At 35.2% G+C, this 15,896-nt stretch overlaps 1 protein-coding gene across 4 annotated transcripts in view; it reads left to right on the top strand.

The window, feature by feature from the left end:
* The first annotated feature begins 11,983 nt into the window (after positions 1–11,983).
* Chi (LIM domain-binding protein 2 Chi) overlaps positions 11,984–15,896 on the top strand; it is an 85,012-nt gene continuing 81,099 nt past the window's right edge. For 2 of the 4 annotated variants that reach the window (XM_085954033.1, XM_085954035.1), the window contains exon 1: positions 11,989–12,776. The gene's annotated coding sequence lies outside the window, so the exon portion shown is untranslated. Of the gene's footprint in view, positions 12,777–15,896 lie in introns of all 4 variants that reach the window. The other 2 variants (XM_085954031.1, XM_085954027.1) reach the window with 2 other exon arrangements.

The following is a 15,896-nucleotide window of genomic DNA, read 5'->3' as shown; positions in this document are numbered from 1 at the left end:
AACAATGTTCTATTCAACTACATTAGGCTTTCTTAACCCTTTTGAACGGCAACCTAGATTAGGGTTATACTAATAATAATTAGGGTTTGGTGAAATAGTTTTATTTTTATATATTGTCTTTTATTTTTTCCGTCCAATCAGTTTTTTGCAACATCAAGCTCGAGACCTTTTTTTCAGATTTTCCTGCACAAAAAATTTTAAACGATCAAATTTTCCGCTAAAAATTAAAAATAGCGTTTGGAATCCAGTCGACAGATTTTTTAAGTCTTCTTTCCAAAAAAAATATTCAAAAAACTTTACAATTATCATTGGTAGACATATTCCAAGACTCATTCAATATACCGATGGGGGAGGGTTATAGGGCCCTTTTTGGGAGCCGTGTTTTATTTCAAATTATGTGGAAAAACGTCTTCTTTTCTCTTTTTGAAATAGGTATCCAAAGCTATTTACCTAAATCAAGAATCAATCAATCAATCGTCGCGTGAAATTGCACGTGCAAATACAGGGCTTGAGAACTTTCGGGTAGGTACGCAACGGGTTAACCCGTTGAGTAATAGTAATAGGTACATATAACCTGGTATAGGTATTAAATATGACAATTATTGATACCTACTTATTGTCGTTTGCCTCCGTGAAACAGGCAGTCTTAGCCACTATTATGTATTACTAGCTGAAGTACCCGGCTTCGCACAGGGTCGCTTCGTGGTTATATTTATCTTAGATATTTCAAAAATAATAAGAGGTAATTATTTTTTTAATATCAAAATATCTGTGTAACACAATATGGCAATATGAAAATAATTCTGACAGGAGTAAAGGTCAAACAAAAGAACACTAAATTAAAATCGAATCCAAAATATGCAAACGTTGTTAATGTTATTAATATGTAGTAAAAAAAAAATCAAAATTGGATGGAACAAACAAACAATAAACTTTGTATTTTATATAATACTAATTTAGAAACCTTCGCAGGCGTGCGCACAACAACTGACAAAAGTTTCATCGCAATCGGATGAATGCAGGGCTCGAAATGGACCGGAACGCACCGGATCGCCGTTCCGGTTCATAAAATCCACAAAATTATCGCTCCATCTCGTGGAAATATTAATTTGACTGTCTGAGCCTAGATATTTCATATACTTATTAAAAAAATAACACACGTTTTTTTTATAAATCACATTTACAATTAATGTAGTATAGTATAATATAGTTGATATTTTCGTAAAATTATCGAGCGTTCCGGTTCGTAAAATTTTCTATTTCGAGCGCTGGATGAATGGTATATGAACGCATACGAATAGAAGAAGAAGGTGATTTTCTAATTCAGAAATCTTCGTGGACATGCGCACGACAACTCACCAAAGTTTCATTGCAATCGGATGAACGGTATAGGAACGCATACGAATAGAAGAAGAAGAAGGTGGTTGTACTAATTCAGAAACCTTCGTGGGCGTGCGCACAACAACTGGTCAAAATTTCACCGCAATCGGATGAATGGTATAAGAACGCATACGAATAGAAAAAGATAGAATAGAAGAAAAAGAAGAAGAAAATAGTTGTACCAATTCAGAAAACTTTGCGGGTGTGAGCACAACACTTGATCAAAATTTAATTGCAATCGGATGAATGGTATAGGAACGCATACGAATAGAAGAGGATAGAATAGAAGAAGAATTATGGTTGTACTATTTCAGAAACCTTTACGGGTGTTACGACAACAACTGACGAAGGTTTTATCGCAATCGGATGAATGGTATAGGAACCATACGAATAAAAGAAGATATAATGAAGAAGAAGAGGAAGATGGTTGTACTAATTCAGAAACCTTCGCGGGTGTTGGCACAATTACTGACGAAAGTTTTATTGCAATCGGATGAATGGAATAGGAACACATACGAATAGAAGAAGAAGATAGTTGTATTAATTCAGAAACCTTTGCGGGTGTTACGACAACAACTGACGAAGGTTTTATCGCAATCGGATGAATGATATAGGAACCATACGAATAAAATAAGATATAATGAAGAAGAAGAAGAAGATGGTTGTACTAATTCAGAAACCTTCGCGGGTGTTGGCAAAACCACTGACGAAAGTTTCATCGCAATCGGATGAATGGTATAGGGACCATACGAATAAAAGAAGATATAATGAAGAAGAAGAAGAATAAGATGGTTTTTCTAATTTATAAACCTTTGCGGGTGTGCGTACCATAACTGACGAAAGTTTCGTTGCAATCGGAGGAATAGTATAGGAACCATACGAATAAAAGAAAATAGAATGAAGAAGAAGAAGAAAACGATGATTTTTCTAATTCATAAACCTTCACGGGTGTGCATATAACCACTTACCAAAATTTCATCGCAATCGGATGAATGGTAGAATAGGAACGCATACGGGACAGACAGACAGACATTCATTTTTATATATAAGATATAGCCTATACCATGGATTCCCAAACTATGGGAGCGAATATTGAGTGGGCCTTCGCCACTGTATAAGTATATGAATTTAAAAAAAATAGAAAGTGATAAATTTGATATTTCATTCTGCTATTTATAATTCTTAAAAATTGAAATAAACTGTAGTTACGGAAAATATTGTGATAAAATAATAATAATTTGAATTGCCAATGCACTACGTATGGCTTGATTCCTTGCGTTGGATTTGTAACCCATTTCAAGACGACTTATCAACTAGTATGTCAACAAAGGCAAGTGAAGAACTCATTGATTTATCAGAAGATACGTCACTGAAAAATAGTTTCAATCGTAAACAGTTAACGAAATCTCAGTTGCTGATAATTATCCTTGCCTGTTCGATGAAGCTATGAAAATCTTCCTCCTCTTTACTACCTCATATCTATGTGAGGTCGGATTTTAGGCTATGGTTAACATTAAAACTAAATACCGAAATAAATTGGATATATCAAACTCACTGCGATTAAAAGTAACTAAAGTTGAAGTTGATGCTAAAACAGTAATGAAGAAAAATAAGAAACAAATACATCCTTCCCATTGAAATAACTTTGTAAAAAAACCTTGCAGGTGTAGGTATTTAAGTAATATTTTTTTTTTAATTTAAGTTGTGTTTCTTATTTCAACAGTCTTTCATTCATATTGGTAACACTAATAAAAAATATTTCAATTAGAACAAATAAGACAGTATTAAGTAGTTCCACGACTCGCCACTAGGGAATCTGAGCATTACCAATATTTATACCCTCTTTTCTCTAAGACAGTTAAGAGGTGGGTCCCAAGATTGGAAATTTTTGTTAGATGGGTCGGGGCCCAGTCAACTTTGGGAACCACTGGCCTATACTCTTCGCGCAAGTGCAAGCAATAAGTTGACAAAGTTTTATCGCAATCGGATGAACGGTATGGCAGCGCATAAAACACGAACAAACAAACAAATATTGTTTTTTATATTATAGATTACCTATATATGTGGCACATGAAATTATGCATTTATTAGGAATTTGATCCCAGGATCAGCTGTTAGAGCTAGATTGATAACATGAACCGAGCTTGAACCCTGAAGAGATGCCAACAGCGAGCGTCCTTGGATCAACCGACATAAAAGGGTTAAATCACAACTCAAATATCTCGAAAACCCTTGGTGCTCAAAGTTTTTGAAAGAGAAATTTCGCGGTAACCGGCGCACGTTTAATATACCGTGGCATGTTAATTAAATTAAATAAACTCAATTAAAAATTTTACTTTCATAAATTTTGAAAAGTTTCTTTTGCAGTTTACACATTACTACTATAGCGACTATAGCGACATAACTACATTGTATGGTCGCATTCAGGGATACCTAATAACACCTAAGAGTACCTAATAATTGCGCAATCTTAATACTTATCTTGAATTGCGCAAATTTTAAAATTTGTGAAATTGTAAAATTTTATTTATTTTTATTTTTCGGGATTTCGGCCTTCGGGATTTCAGCATTCTGGATTTCGACATTCGGGATTTCGGCCTTCGGGATTTCGGCTTTCGGAATTTCGTCCGGCACCCCGCATTCGGGGACGATCTGTTGAAGTGTGCGAAATGTGCATTGGGAGAGGGCGCTCTAATTTAGAAGGCGACAAAAATATCAGTAATTAAGTAAGTAATATTATTTCATTTAAACTTTAAATGAAAGAATACTTTTTAGAGTACTTTTGAAGTGTACATATCACGTTTTAAAATCGCCCAACATGGATAACATACAGCTTTTCAAAGAATTAATAGAAGCGACCAATGGTAAACATAAGCCCGGAATTGGCTTTCGGCTTCGCGCTCTCTGTAGTTCCATTCGTGGCAAAGAAACACAACAAATTCATTTTAATGAAATGTTTAATTGAAAATCCTTCAAAATGCGGACCACATGTGCAGAAGAGTCATAGAATTATTGGGACAATTCAACCCCATTCATTATTCAAAAACATTTTACCCACTTTGCTGGTAACTCCTCCAGCAATACATGCACGTGGCCGATCCAGCGCAGTCTGCATTTTAATATGCCACATGCAGTGGCGGCTCGACGACTTTCTAGGTGGTGGGATTCAGCCATTAATTATTAAATATACATACCTACCTACTTCCTCATAATTAATATACATTATATACCAAGCTACTTATACTAATATGATTTTATTAATAGGAAATGTATCAATACTGTTTTTCAGAATAAATAATATGATTATCTGAGTCGTCACTTACTCACACCTGAAAAGCGTGTTTAAAAAACTTAATGAATAAAATAATTATTATAGACTTACCATTATCGGTTTAGAACAACGACATACAGCGAGCTTGTTTATTCACCTTGGGGTTATTTGAATCGCTCCCGGTAGGTATGCGTATACTAACGCTAATGCATTCGCATACGATACGACATAGAACGAGATTTGTAATTTTAATCATGTAATGAAGTAGGTATATTATATCTAATAATAATATCGAACGTGTATTTTTGACATGATTTGAATGTGGTGATGGTCCCTACGAACCCTTAAGGTAAAGCCGTCCCTGGCCACATGATCTTTTTGTCCCATAAAGTATATACAGCTCCTCATTATACCTCGACCTCCAGACCTCATCTTCTCGGTAACGTCCCGTAGGGGTAGGCAGGTCATGCGTTGCTCAGGAGCAGCACATTATAGAGGCGGCGAATAAAGGAACGAATACAAATATTGCAACTTTTGAGAACAGCGGCAGTTTTCCATGAATCAGACGATGCCGTCGTTTAATTAAAAGTACCTATCGACACCTTAGTTTAAAAAATAATTATTGAAGCATAAAAAATCATCATCAAAACTATCGTTATACTAGTTATATTACCAGGTGGCAGTGCCGCCTGTCGACATTCTCGTCGACGCGCTCAATGCGTTAATTGTAGTCAATACGTAGGCAGATGTGTGTTTGTGTGCTGTGTTGTGCAGTGTTAGTGAGAAATAAATCAAGAATAATAATTACAAGATAAAAAGAACTTTTTATATACTTACAACGTTTTTAAATTTTCTGCTGAATTATTATGCTCAATATGCTCAAACTTGTACTTGATATGAAGTAAATAAAAAAAACAAACAAACAAATATAGAATACTGAAATGTCATTTTGACATTTCATTTTGATTTCCATAGTAACGCACGTATATATTAATTCTGTTTTATATGGAACATTATATCGGAAAAAAATCGTAAAAAGTAAAACACTATTATTGGTTGCTAAGGGGGTCCTAGCAACTAAATTATTAACTGAAAATTAAATCAATTCTGCTTAAAGATGACTAAAAGTATTTAAAAAATGCATTGTCATCGTGTTCTGATATATTCTAAAAGTGTCAAATATCTAGCTATTCGGGAAATTAGTTAAAAATCTATTGCAAGATTTGTACTGGACAAACAACCACCGGACAAACAAGAATACGAGCTAATAAAAACGTTGTATAAATAGGTACGTATATGTATATAATGTACCTAATTGTAATGCCCATTGATTGTAATACAATGTGTTATTATGGCTATTTATCGCATATTAAGGAATATTTTTACCAGGGTGTCTTTAAACTTGTCACCAACTTAAAACCACCACTGTTTGTGAATTGTGAGTACGTTTTGTGTATTTGACTGTGGTAGCCGAAAATAAATAATAAAATATGTAAGTATATAGGTAGGTACCTAACAAATTTGCAGTCAATTTGAAACCAAAACGGAGAGGGTACGTCATTCTAAGTCTGCTTGGGACGTCACTGCATCTTCTTTTATAGCCCTAAAGATACTTCTCAAGACTCATCTCAACGATATTCATGTTGTTAGTAGGTATTGCATTGAAAAAAAACCTTTTTTCTCTTTGAAAATATTACTGGAGGTCATTTTAGTACCTACTGATAGTACCTACCTATTTGTAGCCTAAAAGTCTTGGCCGAATTTCTGCTATAGGGGTCCCTGGGCTAATTATGGACATCCCCAGGTAAAGAATCTATTAAAACAACATTAATAAATTTACCTCTTTGGCACTTATTTACTTCAAATCTGCATAATATGTGCACATTAAATGGCTAACAACCAATCTTCGTAAAATAGATTGTCAATATAAATATGTAGGTACTTAAAAATACATAATACTTACTTACTGAAAATTAAAAACTAAACGTATATTTTGTGACATTTGTTGAACGCCACTGGGTCCATGTTAAGGTGAGGTTTGACAATAATTTTGATATTGAATGTTTCAGAAAATGAATGGATGCTTTCAATACAAGTTAAAAACATAAAGGCCACTATAAATAGAAATATTTTTGTTAAATCCAGCACATCTTTTTCGTTTAAAAAGAGACATTGTTTTATTGGAATTAGTAGGCTAGCATTCCACCTATGCAGCAATTACTTTATTTTACATTGTTATCTTGGCCGCTGTCAATCTCGCGAACGCATCTGAAACGCTGTCAACTCTATGTGTGTCTCTGTCTTCCGCACATAATTATCGCTTTATCGTTTCTCCCTCCCGCGCGGGTGCACTGCGATCGCAAATGGCTGCCCGCGATTACAGGGAAAGTCTATGCTAACATCGTTATGATTTCCTAATATATTGTTTGCTATCAATGCTGCCGATTCACGCACTGTTTTTCTTTTGACAGCACCGTGCTACCTGGAATCAATCCTATTCAGTTCAGACATGTGAGTGTGGTTTAGTTAAACGCCATCGTTATTATAAATAATTAGTGTAACTTAGGAAATAAAAAAATATTTAACAAGTATTTTTTAAGGTTTTCAAGTTAGTGAATTACCACAAACAAACGCAGCGTTCCTAACACTGGCATTAAACGAAAATTCTACGTCAAACACGCCAATGAATGATTTTTTTTATTTCTATAAAATTTTAATTTATTTATTTTACATGCTTGTTTTACAAAATAAAAAAGTTCACATGCCTAAAATACATAAAAATATATGGTAATTGTGCCGCAGAGCTGGACACGAGCTTTTATATATTTTTTTTACGAAAACAGTTTATACCATGTAGACAATTATAATAAATACTTACCTTTTCTGTCGGGCCATTCATCGACTTTTCGATCCAATAATTGTTAATTGAAAATTTGAAATTTTCATACATTTTGATACACCATTATCACAAACTAAGATTATATGAGGTAATATTAGGTTGGGGTAGGTTAGATTAGGTTTGGTTTGATCTAAAAAGAAAGTTGTAAAATCTCATATCCACCTCTGCGGCACATTTACCAAAATATATTATGCACTGATATCATTGTATTAATAATACTGATTATACATTGTGGTACATAAACATTAAAGTGAGTCCATCGTGAGTTACAAGGAAGTCTACTGACTTCCAAATACATAAAAAGTCAAGTCAAGTAAACCAAATACATAAAAATTTTAAGAGGATATTATTATCCATTCATATAAGTTCATTAATTTTGTTGTACGAATCGCAAGTGTCAAGTAGAATATATGAATACTCGAAACTGGTAACATCCCGCAAGGCATGGGGATAGACAGTTCACCCTCATTTGGTCATCAACAATCTAGGGGCAGTAAATCTTTAAAGGAATACTTTTGAGAGTAATTTCGTAAAAAATAATGTTACTTTTACGTGCAGCGCTGACAAACTACATGTACACTGGTCAGTGGGTATGAGTGGGGATGGTCATTAATATAGTAGTTGTCTATTTAAGATAGCTGAGATTAAATAATACTATTATACAGGACCTACCTAATTAATTTATGTACTTCGGCCATATCCGCCCCTTAGTTGGAGCATATGGACACCACGAGGCGCCTCCAAGAATCTCTGTCGCTCGCCAGTCTTCTTGCATCGTGCCATGTCAAACCAGCATCTCGTAACTCCGCCGTATATACTCTATTAATAGTATTTAGCGGCCTTCCGGTTGATCCGAGGATAGAGGTTGATAGAGGAATCCGGTTGGCTTAAAGAACAGGCAAGCCAGGTTGAAATTCTCTTCTGGCATCCGCACCACGTGGCCGAGCACAGGTCCAACGTCGCCTCTTCACTCTCAGCGTGATGAGAGAATGCTTAGTAAGCTCAATTATCTCCTCGTTGCTCCTAAAGTCATACCACCCCACACATCTGATTTCGAAGCTCAGTACAAAAAAATCGGCGGCATTTGGTTTTTTTGGTTGTACTCACGATTGTGTCAGTCAAAACCAAATATATATACACTTTGAGACAAAATGAGGAAGGCGAGGGTGGCAACAATTTTAAATCTGCACGAACGTAACGAAGCTCTTTGGTCGTATGTAACCATTTCCCTCATAATTGGAATAATCAGTAGCAGATTTATTCTATTATTCGGGAGAAGATAATAATAAAATAAATTATTGATTATTCCGATTATTGAAATGGTGACACGCAGACCAACGTCTAGGCTGACACCACTAAGTGGCTCTTTATTCTATTAAATAAACATTGAATGCTACACAGCTTCTTTAAAAATAATTATATTCGGAAAGTTTTCCTAAGATTTTAAGAACCGATTTTGTTACTACCTACCTGTCAAATCGATATTGTTTTTAGGAAAATCAATTAGCATAGCGATGCCTACTGATGTGGCGAAAGCACAAGTTGCGATTATAGACACAAAAGTGAAATGCAAGATTAGGATGCCACAAGTTAGAGAGGGCGAGATCAACGTGAGTTATGGAAGATTGCCCCGCGCTTTTCCGAGCAGGGACGTACTCGGCAATTAGAAAATGACAGGTAAAAAATATTTTCTGGTTTATTTATTGTAACTTTCATTGTATTTACACACTTTATTTATAACATCTCTCTACTATTTCTGTGGTATATTATGTTTTAACATCGATTTAAGGTAACATTTCTTTTTATTATTTAAATAGCTTGTATAAGTTGAGCACCATGTATACCTATGTCATGAAAAGCTCGTCATTAACTACACGAAGATCAAACTAATTAGAAATATCAGCACACAGGAAACTGACGTTTGCGGTCACTACCAATAATTAACCAGGTACATGGATCCTAGTATTATATTTTTTGCTTTATTGGTGATAATAGTCGAAAACTAATGTTATAAAAAATCTTATTCTATCATTATCGAAAATAAAAATAGTGATGATTTTGATCTTATTGTGTTCCTTCTCAAATTAAATTTGAGCTCAGTTTATAAAATATTGGTATGGAATAAATGGTGAATAGTACCCAAATAAAACACGAAAAAAGGATTACATAAATTATAATAGGTATAATATTATTATCAACATGTGTCTATAGAAAGCATCGGTGAATCAATTACTGACGAAGGGCCTCATATTTATTGGAACACAAGAAGTTGAAAGAAGAAAGGTATTGCATGAAGGCCATGACTTTGGAAAAAAAACTTATGGGCGCTGGGAGTCATCAGCCGGAGAAGGAGAATAGAACACGGAGAATAATTTAATAATATTATATTCGGGGCGGCTCAGCTTCGCAATGAGCTGTAGTAGAAATTGATTTTAAAGTTAAAATTGTTTGACGCTTATTATACACTTCCAGTGTCAAAAGAAAATCTGCAGATTCCATTTCATCCACAAAAATTAATTGTTTCATTATCAGATCTTAAAATTACACCATAGCATGCATCTCGCTTCTCGGTCAATGAAGATCGTTAGCGGACCATGATAAATGATTTTTTTAAATATGGGTGATATTGATCCCGAAGCGATGTGGTTTCAACTGGATTGTACTATGTGCCATACGGCAAATACGGAAATCAAAATTTGGCGATAAGTTGATTTTAAGAAATGGACGTGTCAATTGGCCTCCAAGCTCGTACTATTTTACACCTCTGGGTTATTTCCTGTTGGGCTTCATGAAGTCACTGGTCTATGCTGATAATAACAGGAAACCACTGACGCATTGAAAACCAACATTGTTCGTGTTAATAGTGATATACGGCCAGCAGTGCTCTAAAAAGTAAGGCAAAGTTGGTCTTCCAGGATGCGTTTCGTCAAGAACAGGCGCGTGGTTTACAATTTTTTAAAGTTTTAACGGTCTTAAAAACACCTTTATTGTTAAAGTTGGGTTTTAATTTCTGTTAAATATTTGAGTAAAACTAAACCAGTTAAAATACGAGGCCCTAAAACGTCGTGTTTCTAAAGAAGTAATTCAGGAATTAGAAGAAAAAATGGTTACTGATAAATTGGTAAAAAAACATATTTTAAATAATTTCATTCGATCATGGGAAATCCTGTACAATTCAATAATGTTAAATGAATAAAAGCGGTCAATATTAGGTTCAATAAAGATGTAAAAAATTACAGCCAACTCTAAAGATGGCGATGAATACAATACATACGCAAAAAACTTACCATTAGCCTCAAAATTACAGCTTCTTTAGACTCTAGGATTATATCACCTGTACACGTGCATGGATTTACTGGGCATCAATAGTGTGTAAATTAAACTATCACGATAATACTGTTTACACGTAATAGTGCTCACAGTCTCGCCAATTTCATTATTCAAGCGTAAGCAAAGCGTTGCTGTGATTGTATGGTGCGAACTGCTCTTTGATATCTTGTGAAAATTTGTAAACGTCAAAATGCTCTGTTCGGTGTAGTTCGTATTTTTTTACGGCAAATTCGCCCCACTATCGTTCTACTGCTCATGCGCATACGTCATGCACGTTCCGACTATCGCGTGAAAATCCAGAAGTTTCGTAAGACTCGTAACTGGACAAAATCTGACATTCGAATGACATTTTCAAAATGGCGTCTTATGGTAGTTCGTAGTTCCATTTTTGGCCACTCTACAGATAGGTCTTGTAGGTTTGTAGATTTTATGTAAAAGGTAAATTGGAATACAATACATAGTGATAGGTCAGATACTTCATCGGCCACCGATTGCATCGATCGATCAATAATAATAACTTGAGTTGAAACGAAACTGTGGTGCCACTTGAATGCTATAAATAAATACTTATATTACCTATATTTATTGGGAATACTTTATTCGTTCGTGTATGCAATAAAAACACTGTGATAATGTAACCAATAAATTATTTAAACGTCTTCATAACTATTTAATTTATATTGTGCTATTTGAACTGTTTTATCTCTTGTCAATTTCAACATTTTAAATTGATTATTGGGCAATCATAATTTTAAAAAAATGATCAGAATAGTGATGTGAAATGTTGATTTTCCATTGTATGCATTTCTCCTCTAAAGCCGCGTTCACACGGTTCAAGTACGATCCAAGTACACTTGGACCGAGTGCCATCCAAGTGCACTCGTATGAGACATCTTCATACTAATTATTCCTATCTCAAGCTATTTGGACCGCGTCCTACTCATCCAAGTTAACTTGGATAGTAATAATTAGTATGAAGGTATAGTATTCGAGTGTACTTGGATCGTACTTGGATTGAGTCAACGCGGCTTAATGAGATTGTATTATTTGGATTCCAATACGGATCTGTTTGCAAAGTCACGCCGCATTTTTTCACCGCCGGCGCTTCAGTCGGTTCGCAATGATGGCGGACGCACGCCGTTAGCGAGTAGCGACAACTTCCCCGCGATCTTTCAGCGTTAATGCCCGCCACTCAGATAACGTGGCAAATTATTAGCAAACAGACTTCGGCGAATAATCATCTCCATTGTCCGCCGCGAGTTCGCTCAATCAAAAACCCGTTTAACCGATTCAATGTCGCGACCGAAACGTCGAAAGCATCGCCGGTGTCACTAGATTGATTCAATTTGTGATGTGTTATCGACTGTGTTTAGGTGTATATTTTAATGGGATCACTATGAAGCCGAATCCCTCGCGGGGTGGCCAACCTGGATTCTAACTGGAATTTGAGAGTGATCATAAAGTGCCCCACTATTGTTATCATTGTGTGATTGTTTATTTCGGGCGGCCTACTGAATTTCCGCCTGTGTCGAGCGGTTCCTGTGATCGCGGGGCACATTTCTCATCTGGGGGGTCGTGTTTATTGATTTTTCATTGGTGACACGGCGGCCGCAGACTTGGCAGGCGAAAAAATATAATTGTGTGTAGTGTTTGTGCTCTTAAAAATACATAATTGCTTGACTCGCCGCAAAACATCGCCGACAAAAGTGTTCACGATCGTTGCCCAAGAAGTTCATCGCTATTGTCTTCGGTCGGGTGATTTTTGTTATTGTTTTTTTTTGTGTGTGTGAAGCTGCGAAGGTGGCCAGCCATGGTTTGCTGTTTCAGGCCTCGCCGGCCACCCATCCAGAAAGAGGATTTCTTCAGTGCCGTCAGACGTCAGAGGAAAAATTAAAGGTGGGCTAACTTCTGACCAATTCTAACCTAACATTCGACTGAACAAACCGAATATCATCAAAATCGTTGATCTCCCCTAATTATTCTTGTGTCCTACATCTTTCATTAAAAAAAGCTACATGTTGATATTATATTTTAAATATCATAAAAGGCTTGCATGTTCTAAATACTTGTAGTCGCTAATTTAGTATGTGTACTATCAACAACATTCTTCGAACCTGTTGAAATGACAATATGGTATCGCTATCACTTATCAGAATCTTTGATGTTATCAATATAATAGCGTTATCGCATATCCGTCGTCGACATAACGCACAATTTAGCATAATATTGTTGTTTATGCATACCTCCCTACTTAGGTACTTGATAATAGTTTGATTTAACCTGACAATTATATATATTTTTTGACTGATAATATTACAGGATACAAAGTAGGTACCTACATTAATGTACTCTTAATTAATGCCTAATTTATTTTTCTACCCACGATTTATGTGAATGCTTTTTTTATATTAATCTCGAAAATATTTGGATGATTCACAGCAAAAATGATAACAAAACTACATATTTATTTTAATATTCGATTATTAAAGTTTAATTAAACATTCAATTGAAATTTACGAAATCAAGATAATAATATTATGTAGGTTAGGTTAGGCAGCGTTGTGCAAGCCATAGCCTATTAAAGCGTAAAATCTATATATTTTTGTTATCCAATAGTATTTATAAATAAACCAAACCGATTCAATTCATCAATCTATCAATCTGAATCGCGATCGTGGATTAAACAGATTAAACTGACTCGATCCAGATTGAACGTCTACGTCAGGCCATAAGGTAACTCAGAGTTTCCCAAATGTCTATGAGTCGACGGGCTCCCTTTTAGAGCATTATATATTTCCTCAACGCGTTAAAATCATTATACATTTATAATAGCTAAAGGTATATAGAAAATTTAATGTCATTAAGAATATTTAAAAAAAAAACTTGTACCACGTACTTAATAAACTGAATAGACAAAAACACGTACCTCCCTACTTACTGATGAGAAAAACCTTCAAACGCGATGTTTGTTCTTTTACATGTCTAAACCCGCATGACTTCAAATCACGTAAAGTTAGTCACATGCAGGTGAAGGTGAGACAGGCGCGCACGTAACGGTGGCGGGGGGGGGGTGATATAACTTATTTAGGATAATAGAATATTATCTCTTCTTATTCTTTGTCAGGCCCTCATGATTGAGGATCGTGACCCGGGTGACTTAGGTGTCGAACAACCTTATGAACGGATTGGTTCCACTCCTCATTAAGTACATTCTACGACACTCAAGGCGTGTGGCCACTGCAAAATCCGTGGCCACTTACACGGGGCCAAATGTATGTTTTAATATTCCGATGCGGCATATCTAAAAGACAAGACAGACAAACGGACACTAACGATCCTAATAATTATGACGGTGAAGCCACGCGCATTCGATAACCACTTGTGGATGCGACATGTCGTAATAACTCATAGTGGTGAACAACATATTTGTTATACATCCATAGGTCAGCTGTTTATCGCTAGACTCAAAGTGAGACTCAAGTGTCTTTTGTATGCTAATAAAATAATCCACGTTTCTAACAGAATTGACACAAATTGAGCGTTTTAAATTTAAAACTGCGTTGAATAAATAAATAAAGAAATAAGGCAATGAGTAACATGAATGACGTTTAATTAATAAGGCTTTGTCCACATGGCGCGTGTCTCACCGTGAGTGCATATGGACACCTCAATGAGGTCACCTGTACTTCGACCGCGCGCGATAGTCGTCACGGCGCGAGTGCGTGTGGACGAATCAATGAGGTCACATGTACCTGGTGTGCGCGCGAGTCAGAACGCGCCATGTGGACAAGGCCTAAATATTTTTAATCTTCATCGAAGATCTCCAACAAAAAAATCTTTATCACTCTAAATAAATACGGAGAACCATTAACAAATAGGTGCAACAGATTTTAATATCACCTCTAAAAATACTCTGTTGAAAAATTTAAAACGTATGGAAAACAATATTAAGTAAGTACCTATTTAAAAATATATATTATCTATTCAATATGTATCTAAGGGTTGGACGAATAGGTAACTAATATCCCGTGGAGACCCACAAGCTCCACTTAAAATTGAACATTTTAGGCAATTCACTATACTTTTAAGAAATATATATATGTAACATATTACTTTCGTGAAAAAAATCAGATGTTGAATGACACATACTGGTGAAAAACCATATCAATGCGATGTTTGGTTATTTAAATTCTTGCGACCCGGTCATCTGAAAACACATCACATCACAATAATAATATATATGTACATACCTACTTACTGGTGACGAATTATATTATTGCGAAGCATGCTCATGGACATGCCGATGATCGGATAGCCAAAAAAACATTAAATTAAAAATACTGATGAAAAACTATACAAATGAAATGTTTGTTCATTTAAATTTAAATGCTCGCGGTTCGGTGATGCACTTGACCCTGGTGAAAACCTATATTTATCTACATTTAGGTGATTTTAAAAGACACTGCTGATGATCATATCAATGCGTTCTTTTTTTACTTTATTACGTGAATTTGATAAGTAACTCGCCACCATATACGTACTTAATATATTTATTTTTTAATCGATCACAACAATAACAAGCTGGCGACTCCTGTGGGTCTATTCTATACTTATCGACTGCTAAAGTAATAAAGTGATAAATATTATCAAACTTAGGGTAGGTTTGTATCAAAATATTAGCACTTATTGCAACAATTACACGAAGTTGGTTTTTATTGTTGCAATAAGTGCTATATTTTAACAGCACCTATCTTGCTGCTGTTAAAATATCACACTTAAAATAACAATAAAAACCAACTTCGTGTAATTGTTACAATAAATGCTAATATTTTGATACAAACCAACCCTAAGTTTGATACTATTTATCACTTTAGTGTTCGATAAGTATAGAATAGACCCACTGAGGGTCTATTCTATACTTATTGACTGCTAAAGTGATAAATATTATCAAACTTAGGATAAGTTTGTATCAAAGTATTAACACTTATTGTAACAATACGTTGGTTATAATTGTTG

Source organism: Rhyacophila brunnea, unplaced genomic scaffold, assembly GCF_057557595.1.
Source record: "Rhyacophila brunnea isolate RB1 unplaced genomic scaffold, BYU_Rbru_1.0 scaffold_4, whole genome shotgun sequence".
Lineage (NCBI taxonomy): Eukaryota > Metazoa > Arthropoda > Insecta > Trichoptera > Rhyacophilidae > Rhyacophila > Rhyacophila brunnea.
The sequence above is the reverse complement of the archived record's forward strand: the minus strand, read 5'-3'. Positions and strand labels throughout refer to the sequence as shown.